Source organism: Aythya fuligula, chromosome 11 (genome assembly GCF_009819795.1).
Source record: "Aythya fuligula isolate bAytFul2 chromosome 11, bAytFul2.pri, whole genome shotgun sequence".
In the NCBI taxonomy this organism is placed as follows: domain Eukaryota; kingdom Metazoa; phylum Chordata; class Aves; order Anseriformes; family Anatidae; genus Aythya; species Aythya fuligula.
In genome coordinates, this window is record NC_045569.1 from 721,475 (window position 1) to 735,684 (window position 14,210).

Here is a 14,210-nt window from a genome sequence, read left to right on the forward strand (position 1 = left end):
TTTTCTTGCAACAATGCTGAGAAGAATATTCAAGTCTGAATATTGTTTGTGTGTGCCCAACAAAATAAGTTTCAGAGTAGGAACCCAGCTAAAACAGATGGCGTGTTATATGAAGGTCCTGGGACAGAGCAACCCTGGTTATCTCTGCAGGCTGGGAGGCTGGAGAGCAGCCCCACAGAAAGGAGTCTGGGGGTTTTGGTCGTTGGCAAGCTGCTCATGACCCAGCACTGCGCCCTGGTGGCCAGGAGGGCCAGCTGTATCCTGGGGTGCATCAGGCACAGCATTGCTAGTCAGTTGACAGGAGGGATCGTTCTGCTCTGTGCTGGAAAGGTGTCACCTCGAGTGCTGTGTGCAGTTTTGAGCAACACAACATAAGAAGGACATACAACTATTAAAGAACCTCCAAGGGAGGGCTATGGAGATTTTGAAGGGTCTGGAGGGCCAGGTGTATGAGGAGTGGATGAACTCCCTTGGTTTGTTCAGCCCAGAGCTGAGCAGGCTGAGGGCAGGCCTCTTGGTGGCCTGCAACTTTCTCACGAGGGGAGCGGAGGGGCAGGCACTGAGCTCTGCTCTCTGGGGACAGTGACAGGACCTGAGGGAATGGCATGGAGCTGGGACTAGCAAGGATCTGTCTAGGTGTTAGGGAAAGGTTTTTCACTAAGAGGGTGGTCGGGCACTGGGACAGGCTGCCTGGGGAAAGCGGTCATGGCACTGAGCCTGCTGGAGTTCAAGAAGCATTTGGACAGCGCTTTCAGACAGATGGTTGGTTGGATTTTGGGGTTGTCCTGTGTGGAGCCAGGGTCTAGACCTGATGATCATTTTGGTTCCCTCCAACATGGGACATTCTGTGATTCTGTCTGTCTGAAATATGAATATGGCAACATTCAGAACATGGCATTTTCAGACTTTGCCATGACCTTGGTTTAGTTTCTTCTTTCTAGATAGTCCAAATAGAAGTGTCAAGATGGACATTGCAGAGGGCGCAAATAGTTAAGAAATGCAGGGGAAATATTTTTCCCCATGCAGTGCCACAAATAAATTGCAAGCAGAACAAGCAGGAGACTGATTCCACTTGAACCGTGGATGAAGGGGGGCATTTCATCCTTCTGTCTCTTGTAAATCCAATTCAATTTTTGGAACCGAGATACTATTTAACCACATAAAAAGCTGTACCAGGTTCCCTTTTTGCAGTGGGTTTTGCTCATAGTAATACAGAGCAGACTGTATACTCTGCCAGAGAATGATCTGCTTAGGATAGAGTGGAAATGTACATTAGTAAGACAATGTAAAGATTTCACACTTCTGCTGCTTCCTTAGTGCTTGTGTTGGAAATAAATGACAGACTCTGGGACACAAATTCTAGTCTTCATTTGCACTTTCTGTAGGCACCAAGGAAAAAAATCAGAAGCCTAAACATAGACATCTAATGCCATTTTAGATGCATTGTGTACCTGAGACATCTATCAGGGCTAGCAGGTGTGACAGATGACTTAATGCCTTCTATAGCAGCAGTTGAAAGCTGTGGTGGGATACCCTCAGGCATCTAAAATAGCACTGGATTTCTATGTTTAGGCACCTGCATTGCTCCTTAATGCTCTGTTGTAATTAATCAAATAAGTTAAAGATCACTTAAACACTTATATAGGTACGTTTGTATGTATTTCATAAATTACCTGAGGGTAATCTGATAGCAGAAGTTGGTGATACAAGATTTAAGCTATATTTCCTTTTGTATTGGTTTAAGTTGATTTAAAAATTTCTTATAGCACAACCTGTATGCAAATTTGCACAAGTGAGTTCATGGCTTAGTTTTTAAAATAATCAGCTGCAAAATTCTAGATCCTTCAGTTTTTATTCCAGGAAAACATGGGGGATTGGGAGAACTAAAATGCGTGTTATCACTTATGATATTTAAAACATAATGAACCTCTCCACCACCTCAAAGACTGTGCCCCAGCCACACTTTCTTTAGAAGTGATGGCAACATTTCTCATTTTGAGGCATTCAGTAACCAGGTAATGTAGGTATTTAAATAGATTCAATAAATACTAAATAATGGTGTTCTGGAAGTGGTAGTTACCCATTGAGCTCTATGATCAAAAAGAAATTTTGAGTATTGCAGTATTATATTATGTATTTACATTCTCCATAGTCAATGTGTAGTTAAATAATAAGGCACAACAGGCATTAATCCCTTTGAAATATACTCCCAGTGTCAGAGATATTGTTGGGAATGCGACTAAAGGGCATGTTACATTAACTACCCGAATGGTACAGTAATCTTCCATAAATTCATTACCTGGGGTGTCTCACAATTGTTTTGAAATGGTAATTTAAATAAATAAAAATCCTCAAGGAGTTTCTCCTCTATTTCCAGGGGATTTTAACAGAAATTGGACATCACTGGTAGCTAGTAGAAATACTTACATTTATGTGCTGCATTTGAAGATGTTTGCTTCATTCATGTTATGTCTAATGTCATGACATGGTCATAGCTACCAGAACGATTAAAACCTCAAAGTACATGCACAACCATTATCAGTAATCCGAGTAGCTTTTCCTTTGTGTTATCCATATTTATTTTTTTTAACCAAAGGCAGAAATCATTTGTTTTAAACTCAGATAGTGGTGGAAACCATAACACAATAAGAGCCTTTTTTTTTTTTTTTCTTTAGGAAGATGTAAAACAAGTTGCATTAATAGTTGTTTTTTTTAATAGCACTTGACATGTTCCAGTGTGGAACATATAGTTATTACAAATTATGGGAAGAGCAAACACAAGTAGGAGCAGACTTCTTGTTTCTTTTCTTGTCAAATATGCAATCACAGTACAAGACACTTTCATTTTAAAATATGGAAATGTATATATTCATTGGTTTTAACATCTGTTCTTTTCCAATTGTTTTCTTACCAGCTATTCTTAAATATTTCAGAGAAAACCCAAGGGCTTATTAAAATTTTAGTAAGAAAGTTTTTGTTGTTTGTTTGTTTGTTTTCAGGGCACACAAGATGTTACCTCTAAAGAAGTATTAGTGAATTACTTCTTTCCTTTGACTGTAATGATTTTATAATTATACTTTTTCATAAGGGAAATCTACACAGGTTCATTGTTTTTCATCTTTTCTGGGTAAAGGTTAATCTTTCCCTGGAATGTGGACAGATGGGAATAACTGTTGTAAGCATTAGTCATGATGATTTATGTGTAAAAATTAGGATTTTTTATGGTATTTTTAGCTTGATCTTTTTTTTTTTTAAAAAAAAAAAAAAAAAAGAAAAGGAACAAAAAAAAACAAACAAACAAAAAAAAAAGGATGCATCCCACAAGATTTTGGTCCCTCTCTGTATATTGATAAATTGGAGAATGATGACAAAAAATACTCTGAGCCAGAAATGATGATTGCAGAATTTATTTTCTTGTGGGGTAGTATCTTCACAGGTATGGACTTGGGAAGAGATTCATTGTTGAATCAATGATCAGGACAACTGGGATCTTTTTGTCATCCTTATTGTGGGGTATTGTCTGTTTCCTAGTACTGTTTGGAGTATTTCTACTAATTTATTCTCTGCACACATGAAATACAGATAAAGCCTTTGGTTTATTCTGCATAGTATTATTATTTCTGCTATTTTGGCTTTTAGCACTAAAAGTCTCAATTTTTTGTTCTACAATTGAGTTGTCCATAGAGGATTTTTGTGGTAGGCAATGGGAGAGGGTCCCCTTGTGGAAATGACTTGATGTCTGTTGAGAGCTGTGTGCAATCCTACAAGTCCAAAAGTTATTTCTAGTTCTGTATCTGTACTCCAGGGCTCCAGCATCTCATAGTACACTAAAGAACAACAACAAAATTCTAACTTGCTATAGTGTGACTCTTGTAAGTGACGCTTGTAAGCAAGACACTAATTTTCAGGTCAAATTTAATGGCAAACAGAAACATCTAAAAATTTGCAGTATTGCGTAATGAATTGCTAATCCATAATAATAGGAACAAAATGTCTTCCTCAGTCTTTTTAGTAAGCAGCTGACCGAAGTGTAAGGATTTCTATATCATCCTTAAATTTATTTATTTAAGCTCAACTAGAAAGCAGATAATGTATTGCTGTCAACTTATTTAAATATCTGATCCTCTCCAAATCCTACTAAGCTCTTGGCTGAAAGTTTCTCTTGTAGCAAACTCTACAAGTTAGTCATGCACTGTGTAAAAATGCTGTCTTTCCTCAATTTGTGTTTTTGCCTACCAATTTTGTTTTTTATTCTACCAATTTATTCTGTGAGAAATGGTGAATAGAAATGTCTGACTTAACCACACTGTACAATTTACTGTTCTACATAGCCTTATTATATCCAATCTTCTGTATTCTCTTATGGAGCCTAAATATTCCTTGTCTTTAGATCCTCCTTCTGTACCTATAATAATTTCTATTGCCTATCCCTGTTTGATCTCCTCCCTGTTTTCTAGTGTTGACTTTGTGTAATTGCACTATTGTATTTTCAGTGTTCATTTATAGCAATACTGTTACCTTTTTTTTTTTTTTTTTTTTTTTTTTTTTTTAAACTTTGGATGTTATTGTGCTGGGCAAAGATTTGTAATTCTTTGTCTTCCTCATAGATGCCTGGAGCTTTTTCCCTTCATGTTTGCAGTCCAGGCTCAAAGCATATGTGTAAGCCTGCATATGCAAGAGATGGTTCTAGCAAATGGCAGTAAACCTTCTTTAAGAACTATTTTGAAACCATCTGTAGGAAGCTCTGTGGCCTCTCAGATCTTCATTACTCCTTTCCTCTTCTGACTGGAGCCAGAACTAGTTACCTCTAGTAAAGAGGGAAGGAGCTAATTACTTATTCTTGGTCCCTAGGGGTGTCACTGGCATGTCCACCCAAGTGTGGCGTGGCAAGTGCAGGTAAACTGGTGTACTGCCTTGCTGCTGCCAAGACAAATTGTGTGTTCTGGCTTCTTTTACCTCCTCCTCATAAACCTCCTGTGAGCTGTCTCAAGGATTTAAATGCCTAGAAAACTGGCGTGTGCTGGAAATAAATAAATAAATAAATAAATAAATAAAAGAGCTAGTGCTCTGAAGTAGCTCTCTGCAGGGGTCAGGCCAGCGTTAAGGGATTAATAACCCTGTTCATATTAGCTAGTTATTAGAGGTTGTTTGTACTGTTCACCTGCACACCAAGAATAGTTTGTATTATTCTTTGTAGAGTTCATTGCCTTGTGTCAGAGTTCATTAATTTCCTATATTCGTTAGTGTTACAATTTTCACCAGATCTTCTTTAGGGGCAGGGTGATTCATTAGCCACTCTGCCTTCATCTGTTTTTCCCTTGGTAACCAGATCCTGGGCCTGGACCCTGGGCCTACATGGCAAGGGAAGAACCTTGTGGCACATTTACAGAGGGTCTGGATAACAAACCAAACTGGGTTAGTTACAGGCTTGAATGGTCATTTAATATCTATGTGTTTTCCTCCACTGACTCAGTTCAATGGTGGGTTTGTGGTTTTGTTTGGTTGTTGAGGTTTTGTTTTTGCTTTACTCCTTCCAGAACAAGAATGTAACATAGGTTGGCCCTGCTCCTTGGGTGTAGTTTAAGCCTTTCAAATCCTCTCTGAGCTGTATAAGTACCATGATTAATATTTGTAAAACTTAAAATACTCAAACGTCTTTCAGGATGAGAAAAAACAGGTAAGTGGCAAAATTTTCTCAGCGACACTGCCTAAGACCTCATTAAAGGCTGCAGAAACTCTTTGAGAAGGTAAACAGTCAAATGAGTCTTATGTCAACCTTGAAACCCACATTTCAGTAAAACAAAATAGCTTTTTTGTAGCCCATGTGTGAAGTGAGTTCAAAATAATTACAGAAAAGCCACTGTGCCATATATATTGATGCATGTCAAATTAATCCTTTAAACTTGATTGAGGGCTATTAAATTGTTCTGCACTTTCCAAATTGCATATTTCTTGGGGGGGGGGGGAGGGGAGGGGAGGGGGAAGAAGGAACATAAAGGGCTGAAACTTACTGAATATAATTAGCCATAACTTGCAGTGCTATTTATTTGCTTTTGTTCAGCCAGCTCTAATTCACTTACCACACACTTGATGATGTTACAGATGCTGAAGAAGTTTATGAGGAATTCATATATTATTGAGTGCTTGAGTGCTAAAAATTTCTGAAGCATTTAAACAAGAGGAAATGTAAGAGGAAAAAATATTCTTAGGAATCTACAAATAGGTGGGTACAGGCATCCTACACAATCAGTCGTTTAATCACCTAGTAGGTCAAGGGAGGTGATTGTCCCGCTCTACTCTGCGCTGGTGCGGCCTTACCTCGAGTACTGTGTGCAGTTCTGGGCACCACAGTATAAAAAGGACATGAAACTGTTGGAAAGTGTCCAGAGGAGGGCTACGAAGATGGTGAAAGGCCTTGAGGGGAAGACGTACGAGGAACGGCTGAGGTCACTGGGCCTGTTCAGCCTGGAGAAGAGGAGGCTGAGGGGAGACCTCATCACAGTCTACAACTTCCTCGTAAGGGGGTGTCGAGAGGCAGGAGACCTTTTCTCCATTAACACTAGTGACAGGACCCGCGGGAACGGGGTTAAGCTGAGGCAGGGGAAATTTAGGCTGGACGTCAGGAGGGGGTTCTTCACAGAGAGGGTGGTCGCACACTGGAACAGGCTCCCCAGGGAAGTGGTCACTGCACCGAGCCTGTCTGAATTTAAGAAGAGATTGGACTGTGAACTTAGGCACATGGTCTGAACTTTTGGGTAGACCTGTGCGGTGTCAAGAGTTGGACTTGATGATCCTTAAGGGTCCCTTCCAACTCAGGATATTCTATGATTCTATGATTCTAATGTTTTGAAGTTGTTTACCTGTAGAATGAAAAACTTGACACATTTTCCCAGAGACTTCAGAATTTAAGAAATAATTCTTCCTATGGTGTGGTGCTGTCCTCTTTAAAATTGATTTAAGGTGCTAGACACTGTACAGTATTTCTTCTATAAATGTAAAATCATTAACAGTTGGATATTCATATTTTGAAAGTCATACAATTCAGAAATTTCTTTATATTAACTGTGTTTAAGTGTAGAAACAAACAAGAAATCTGTAAATATGCAGAAGGTGTTCTTGAGTTTGTCATTTCAGTATTGAATTGGATGATGGACAAAAACACTTTCAGCCTTTGAGTGCGAATCTTCTGTATTGCAAGTAGGTGTGTCATAACTGTCTTGTTTTGTATATGCATGCATACACTGTACAGTCTCATGGAGAAAAGGATGAAAGTCTTATTTAGAAACTGAATGAATCCCCACTGCTTCCATACAGCAAGAATGGATGTTTAAGGATGGTAAAAAAAAGGAACCATAAGTGGAGTAGGGGAAATAAACACTATCTTCCTCTAATCTAGTGCACAGAACTGACCTTTCTCATGACTATTTAACTCACTGCAGGAATGGCTTATTTGGTCTGCAGGGCCTATGTAACCCATACTCTGGTAATCCTGGGTGAAAATACAAACAGGCAACTCCATGGACTACTTGGAAATGTAAGAATAATTTTTGCATGGGCAACTCTTGAATATTTTATCAGGCTTCCATAGCAGTTATTGATCTGCTAAAGAACTAATAAAATAATTTAGATCCTAGACTAAAATATGGAAACTGTAGTCATACGTTCTTTATGTAATAAATAGCTGCCTTTTAACATTTCCTCCTTTGCTGAAAACAAGTGTGCAATATATGACAGTTCTAACTCCTCTGCTTATAGATTACTTTTAGTACAAGCTAGTAGGTAAGCACATTCATAGATGAGGAAGGGAGTGGAATACAAAGAAGTTACATGTATATTATAGGCCAGTGGTGAACTGTGCAAAACACAGTGTAGCATCTAGACTCTTGCACACTTCATATCCTCCTTAGGAGGAAATTACACAATATACATTTAGGTAATGTCTGAAGACAGTAGGCCAAAGTCATTGTTGACATAAGCAGGTACAATTCCAGTGACGTATCCATTGTGATCTGTAGCTTCAAGGCTTCATATCAACACTAAAAGGAGCTAACAAAGGCAGATGAGCAGAAAGCAGGATGGCACAAGAAATTGATTTTTGACAAGTGAAAAACTGCTCATATTGGAAGAACTTCATGTACATATTGCTTCTTTCTCTTCAGCATCATGTACAGCAATGTTCCACCATCAACTTTTCTTCAGGTGATAAATCATTTTGGCGCCTCATCCACTTACTGACTTCTGGTGTCTGTGGAAAAGGTAGCAGAGTCTCTCCCTAGTAAACCCAATTTTATCTCTCTCTGACTGTAAGAAATCATCTCTTTGTCTCAAGAAAGATTTTCTGTGTCTGAGGCAACCCTGTGAAGCCACAGGGGGGAGAAAAAAAAAAAAAAAAGGAAGAAAAAAAATCTACATGCAGAAACATAATGCTGCTGTATCAAGGAATTTGCTCATCTGCCTATGCCTAAGAAGGAAGAGGCCATGGCGAGTCTCAGTCCCTCTGTCCCTCTCATCCTCCTTGTTCTCACAATAACTTGGAAACATCCAGATACTTTCAGAAACCCTTGACAAAATATGTCCCATTCTAAGGAAACATTCAGCAAACATGATTTTCAGGAAACAGTAGATCTTAGCAAAAGCATTTTGTGTGCCACAAGTAACTATGGATTTGCTGAATAAGTTCTATGATAGCTTGTTCTAGCCTGCTGTAAAAATCTGCGCTGAGGTATTACCTTTGTTAAGGAGAATAGCAAAACTAACTTCAATTGGGTCATTTTTCACATTGAATCTCTAAGATGCCAGGAAGGGAGAGAAAGAATTTCCAGGAAAAAAAAAAAAAGTTCATACTCAAAGCCACTACTGAACTTGGAGCTGATGGTGATTCAGTCTTGGTGTTTTAACAGTTGCTAGAGTTCTTTGGTGCCCTTTCCTCTGTGCTTTCTAGAGAATTCTTTTGAAATTGAAGGAATTGTGCCCACTCGCATGTTGTGTTTATGGTTTGAAATTAAAGTTGAGTTAAAATAACAGCTGCACAGTTCAAAACATAGTATCTTATTTGAATTATTTGAATACATTTTTATTTTTTTTTTAATTCAAGAGGTAGTTTTATTTTCTTATACCTCCAATATCTGGCAGTTGTCCTCATGCTCCCACTGTCAGTCATCATTTGCATAATCTTTGGTCTGCCATTGGAGGAGCAAATTGTTGCATTCAAGGGACAAAATGAATTTTTTGTCAGTTTTCTCATTAGGTGTAAGTAAAAAGGAATATTTTGCTAAGCAGAGCTACTAATAGGAGCTATATTAATAATACAAGATAATTTTACAGCATGACTGTGCAACCAGAACAAGCCTTTGAAAAGGTCCAAACTTATGACTGTGACTGAATAAACCCATTAATTCCTTATGCATTTTCATTCTGATTGCCTGGAATGAGAATGGAAGTATGCTACCCTTTATTATAGGGAAGGAAGAGGTGCTGTATGCAGAACACCACAGCACATATGTGGTTGCCTATAAAAACCTATGCAGACTGGGAACACCATATTTTTAGATCAGAAAATAGCGTTTACTCTGGGGTGTGTCTTTTGCTTACAGAACTTCCCTTCCTGATGTTGTTTCAGGTGTATCATGTTAAAAATGTTTAACAAATTAGAGCAAATAATTATAAATGAAGAAACATATACTATCTTTCTGCTTTCTTAAGTGCAATGGGGGGGGAAACTGCTGAAGCATTGCATCTTTTGTTCTACTATTGATCAGACTTACTCTTGCATATTTTTAAATGTACCATTGGAGGTGTTATTAGCAAATATATTTATATATTCTTAAGAAACACTGTTGTGAAATGTTGAAAAGTCTTTTTTTAAACTCTTTGCAGAGAAGTTCTCTGGTCTTCACTGGCATTAGGCAGTAGACCAAAAAGGATAAGTATTGCTTGTAAAAAAAATACAATAAATAAATAAGATAAATCACTGGAATCTTCTAGGAAAGAATACCAGTGGATAAAGGAACTTGTAGCTGGTTTTCTGATCCCGTAATCCTTCAGTGTTCATCTCTGACCTGCTTTAACTAAACCCATGTCTTAAATGACTTAAAATCTGTGTGTAATTGGGGTTTCTGTTGCTATTTTCTATTTGCAGCTATCTCTTCACAGTGTAATGAGAAAATAAAAATAGTCCAGCTCTATATTGCTGCTTGTAGCAATTTTACAATCATAGGAATTTGTCACTTGATCTCCCCTGCCACACCAAAACTGCAATATGTGACAGAAGAAGCTGTGTGAATGCTTGGTAGACGTGAATGAATTCGATATGGCAAGGAAATACAAGAAAAGAAAATGGAGAGCAGGAATAATTATTTTAAGGGGAGAAATGCAGTATGGGGGAACAAAGGAAACATGAAAAGAATAAAGTTTACCACTGAGGAAGAGAAAATAAGGTGATAATTGGAAGAGATAAAGTTTTAGAAGAGATGGAGGAAGAATTCTACATTGAAACCGGTAAAGCAAGGCAACAAAAAAGTAGAGAAATTGAAAGAGGATGGTCACTTCAGTCTCTTAAGCTAATAACTTCAACATCTTCCTTTAAAGCTTCCTTTTAATGTCAAGGAAACTAAATAAGAGAATATATCAAAAAGATCTATTGTGAAAGCAGCTGACAAAAATCAGGAAATTTGGAGTTAATGTTAACACTATCTCTACTAGCTATTGTACTGCGTTGTTTTTAGGGGTGGCTTGCATTGTTGTCCTAATCTTTAATACAAGATGTATTGTGCTTTCTATCAGAAATAGGCCATAGTACCCAAATTGTTACACCAATTACTTCTCTTATCATTCCCTGTTTAGACTTTGCTTCAGGTGCTTTTAAATGAGAATTTCTGAAATCTTGAAATTAAGCCTCTAGTTATTAGACATGATCCTTCAGACCTTGCATAGGGAGTAACTCCTTTTCATTCTCTGTTTGATAGACACTTCCTTGCATAAATAATAGAATGGCCCTGAATGAATTCACATTGCCTTTTGCCTCAGGGACAACAACAAGATTGGTAGATGACTCTGAGTATGATCCTCTGTCTATTGACATTATTTTTAAACTTTTCTTCCTCAGGCTCTGGCACTGTGTACTAAATAAATGATAAACATCATACCTAACAAAGAGCTTGAGAACTGTTTGAGCTACAGAGGGTGCTTCCCAGGTCGTTGAGATGTTTGTGTATGAATTATTTGTTGGGGGAGAGGGAAGGAGGGGAAGGAAGGGTATGTTATCCTGTCCCCAATTTTCTCAAACAACTGGTACTCAGCTGTGGAGATGGATAGTATCTAGAAGCATTGTTAACTTAAGTGTGTTTAAAAAAAAAAAAAAAAAAAAAAAGTTATAAATCAATAATTATATTGTCTGAACCATTCAGCTTGTGGCTTGATCCAAAAATGAGAGAAACTGCTGTTTTTCCAAGTAGCTGTACTTTAAGCTAGTCCTTTAAGTCCTGTCACAGCAATTTGTCCTTGTGAAGCGTGAGAGGAGTGATAGTGGTAGAACTGCTACTTGCTTTCCTGATAAACATGATACACTAAACAACAAAAAACTCTCTTAAGGCCATTTTTACTTCCTAATTTCAATTAACATAAATCAGACCAAAAAAAAAAAAGAAGTGTTTTTTTTTTGTTTTGTTTTGTTTTTTTTTTTTTAAAAAGTGATTCCAGTATTATATGAGGGTATTATCTGTATGCAGGGTAGGGACGTCCTTATTTTTCCTTGGATGCCAAACCAATTAATATAATTTGCTCACCTGCTGCTTTTAGAGCAAAAGAGAAGCCTCAGATGAAATGGTGATAACTTCGTTGTCCTTATTCTGAAATTGATCCATTAAACTGAAGCTGTGAGAGATGGCCCATCAGGAAGGTCACTTGGAGAAGGGAAGTGCATTGACTGGTTCAGGATGATGCTTCTGGGAGAAGCAGCAATAAAAATTGAGCCATTTAGCAGAGCTGTAATGACTTCTGGGTCCAAGAGGACTGATTACTCCAAAGACTATGCCTTCCATGTTTTATTTTTCTTCTGTAAGTATTTGTTACTCTTGTGTTTTGTTTATTGTTTCTAAAAGTAGTGAGCTTTGGTAACATAAGCAGCACCCCCCCCCCGACAGCCCAAAAAAAGATACAGTGAGTGAAAGGGAAGTGTCAGGAGAAACCCAGCATGCCTGTGATGTGACATTTTGTCTAATATATTGCCATGTTATTCCTGCACAAGTTTGTTAATTAGTCATTAAACTAAAGTTATCCCTATGATCTTGTCCAAAATGTCACATGAATAACATCTGTTTGGAACTGACAAACTAAGAAAATAAAAACCAACACAGTGATAATGATTAACTATGTAAGCAAGGTATTAATAGATGCAGTGAACTGTGTATCACAGTATGCTGTGATGACTTCAGTTTGGAAGCTTACACTTGAAAGTTCCTAAAGTTTTTAAGTGAGTAGACTATTGTTAATACTTTTTATTTCTCAGGGAATACTGAAGGGATGTTATAATTAAAAAGAAAATTCTAGGCTTTGTAGGCTATCTAAGGATTACTTTGTCATGGCCTTGTAGAGCATAGCAGAAGACCCATTATGTTACTCAAAATAAGATTTAGTTTAATCAGCAGCTATTTTGGTTGTTAGACTTAAATTAAATGAAGGTCAGATTTAAATAGATAGTGGTCTTTCTGACTTTAAACTTATGTAAGACAAGTATAAGTAGTACTTCTCTTAAATCAAAAGAGACATGAGAATATGGAAATTCTAAAACTGAAGAAGATATAAGTGGAATGACTATATAAAGTATTTAGCATTCCCTCGGCCTTAGTTATTCAAGCAACTGAGAAATATATCACTATCAGTGAGGAGCTCTCACAGCTGTAGGACCTGTTTGGCTGTGAACTTGAAGCGGATCGTCCCAGAGCAAAGATGGAAAAATCAGCCATTGTCCAAAAGGCATGGCAGTGATTAGGTTAAATGGGAAGTGTTCACATGAATGAAATTTTTAGCAGTAATATTTTTATGAAGGTGATTCCACAAAACTTGGAGGAGAAAAAATAAAATTTCTCTTCCTCTGTCATTGGGAAGAAACCAGCCATTAATGTCTCAAGTCTATCTGAGCACCTACCAGTCAGGTAAAATTCAGTCTACAGACAAAAAGCATTTCAACTGAGTCCATGTTGCTGAGTTTGCAATATTGTTGGTACAATGAGTTTTGACAGTTTGCTTGGGGAGGCAATAGCTTACCAGTTTTCTGCTTTCTTGTCTTGTTCTTCTTATCAGTATCTCATTAGTGTATGGTTATGTCAATATTCCCCCCATTTTATCTCCTGAAATAGCTGTTAGTTGCCGATATGCCCACCATGAATCACTGGCAATGCTGATATTCCTGCTGGCCTGTGGCATCTTGCACACAGTATCTTTCATTCTGTGGTTATGCCATGCTGGTCAAATACCTCCTTCCTTGCTCTTTGCTTGTAGGAAAGCTTTGGTCCAGCAATTCTGCTCATAAAGGAAAAACTTTGGTAGCTGATTTTTTATTTATTTGTTTGTTTGTTTGTTTTTCTTACAGAGCCTCTCAGGTCATCTTATTTCTCTAAGAAAAATGAAACTGAAATTTTGAAACTTGAAATTTTTTCAATCCATCTCATTCCTTCATTTTTGCTGGCCTATATTCAGGTGAGATACTAGCCTATTCAATTAAATTGACCAGAAGGAAAAAGCTGAAGACAGCTGTAATTCACATTTTAAGACAAGTTGGATCATGAAAACTGCTTTTGTGATTGATTATCTGTTGTAGAAGGCAGTGTCTTTATAAAGATTTTGAGATCTGCTGTTGTCGGAATAATTGAGCATTTAGTGTGTCATTGTGTATGGCAATGCCAGTCAATACCTCTTAGTACTTTCTAGACTAGACATGGAGTGCCTGGTAGGTAGACTTTAGGCACTACCTCTGCTCTTTTGGAGTTTCAGCATCATCTTCAATGAGAGCAGGATTAGGTCCTTTGTGCACAGTTGTTTTACTATTTATCAAAAGGTTTAAGTAGTCATTTGGGCATCTGGCTCCAGAAAATGGTTGTGAAATGGAAAGCTTGCAATGCAGCTCCAGTATTTCTTTCAAAGGCAGAGTCGATTTATTGTTGTGACGTACCATGCTCTTTATAAGATTACTTTGGGGCCTTAACCAACAGTTT

At 37.7% G+C, this 14,210-nt stretch overlaps 1 protein-coding gene across 4 annotated transcripts in view; it reads left to right on the forward strand.

Moving 5' to 3' along the window:
* SEMA6D (semaphorin 6D) overlaps window positions 1-14,210 on the forward strand; it is a 239,329-nt gene that overhangs the window by 13,934 nt on the left and 211,185 nt on the right. For 2 of the 4 annotated variants that reach the window (XM_032194666.1, XM_032194670.1), the window contains exon 1: window positions 13,609-13,695. The exons of the other annotated variants lie outside the window; for them this stretch is intronic. The gene's annotated coding sequence lies outside the window, so the exon portion shown is untranslated. Of the gene's footprint in view, window positions 1-13,608; window positions 13,696-14,210 lie in introns of those variants that run through there. 4 annotated transcript variants of the gene reach the window in all.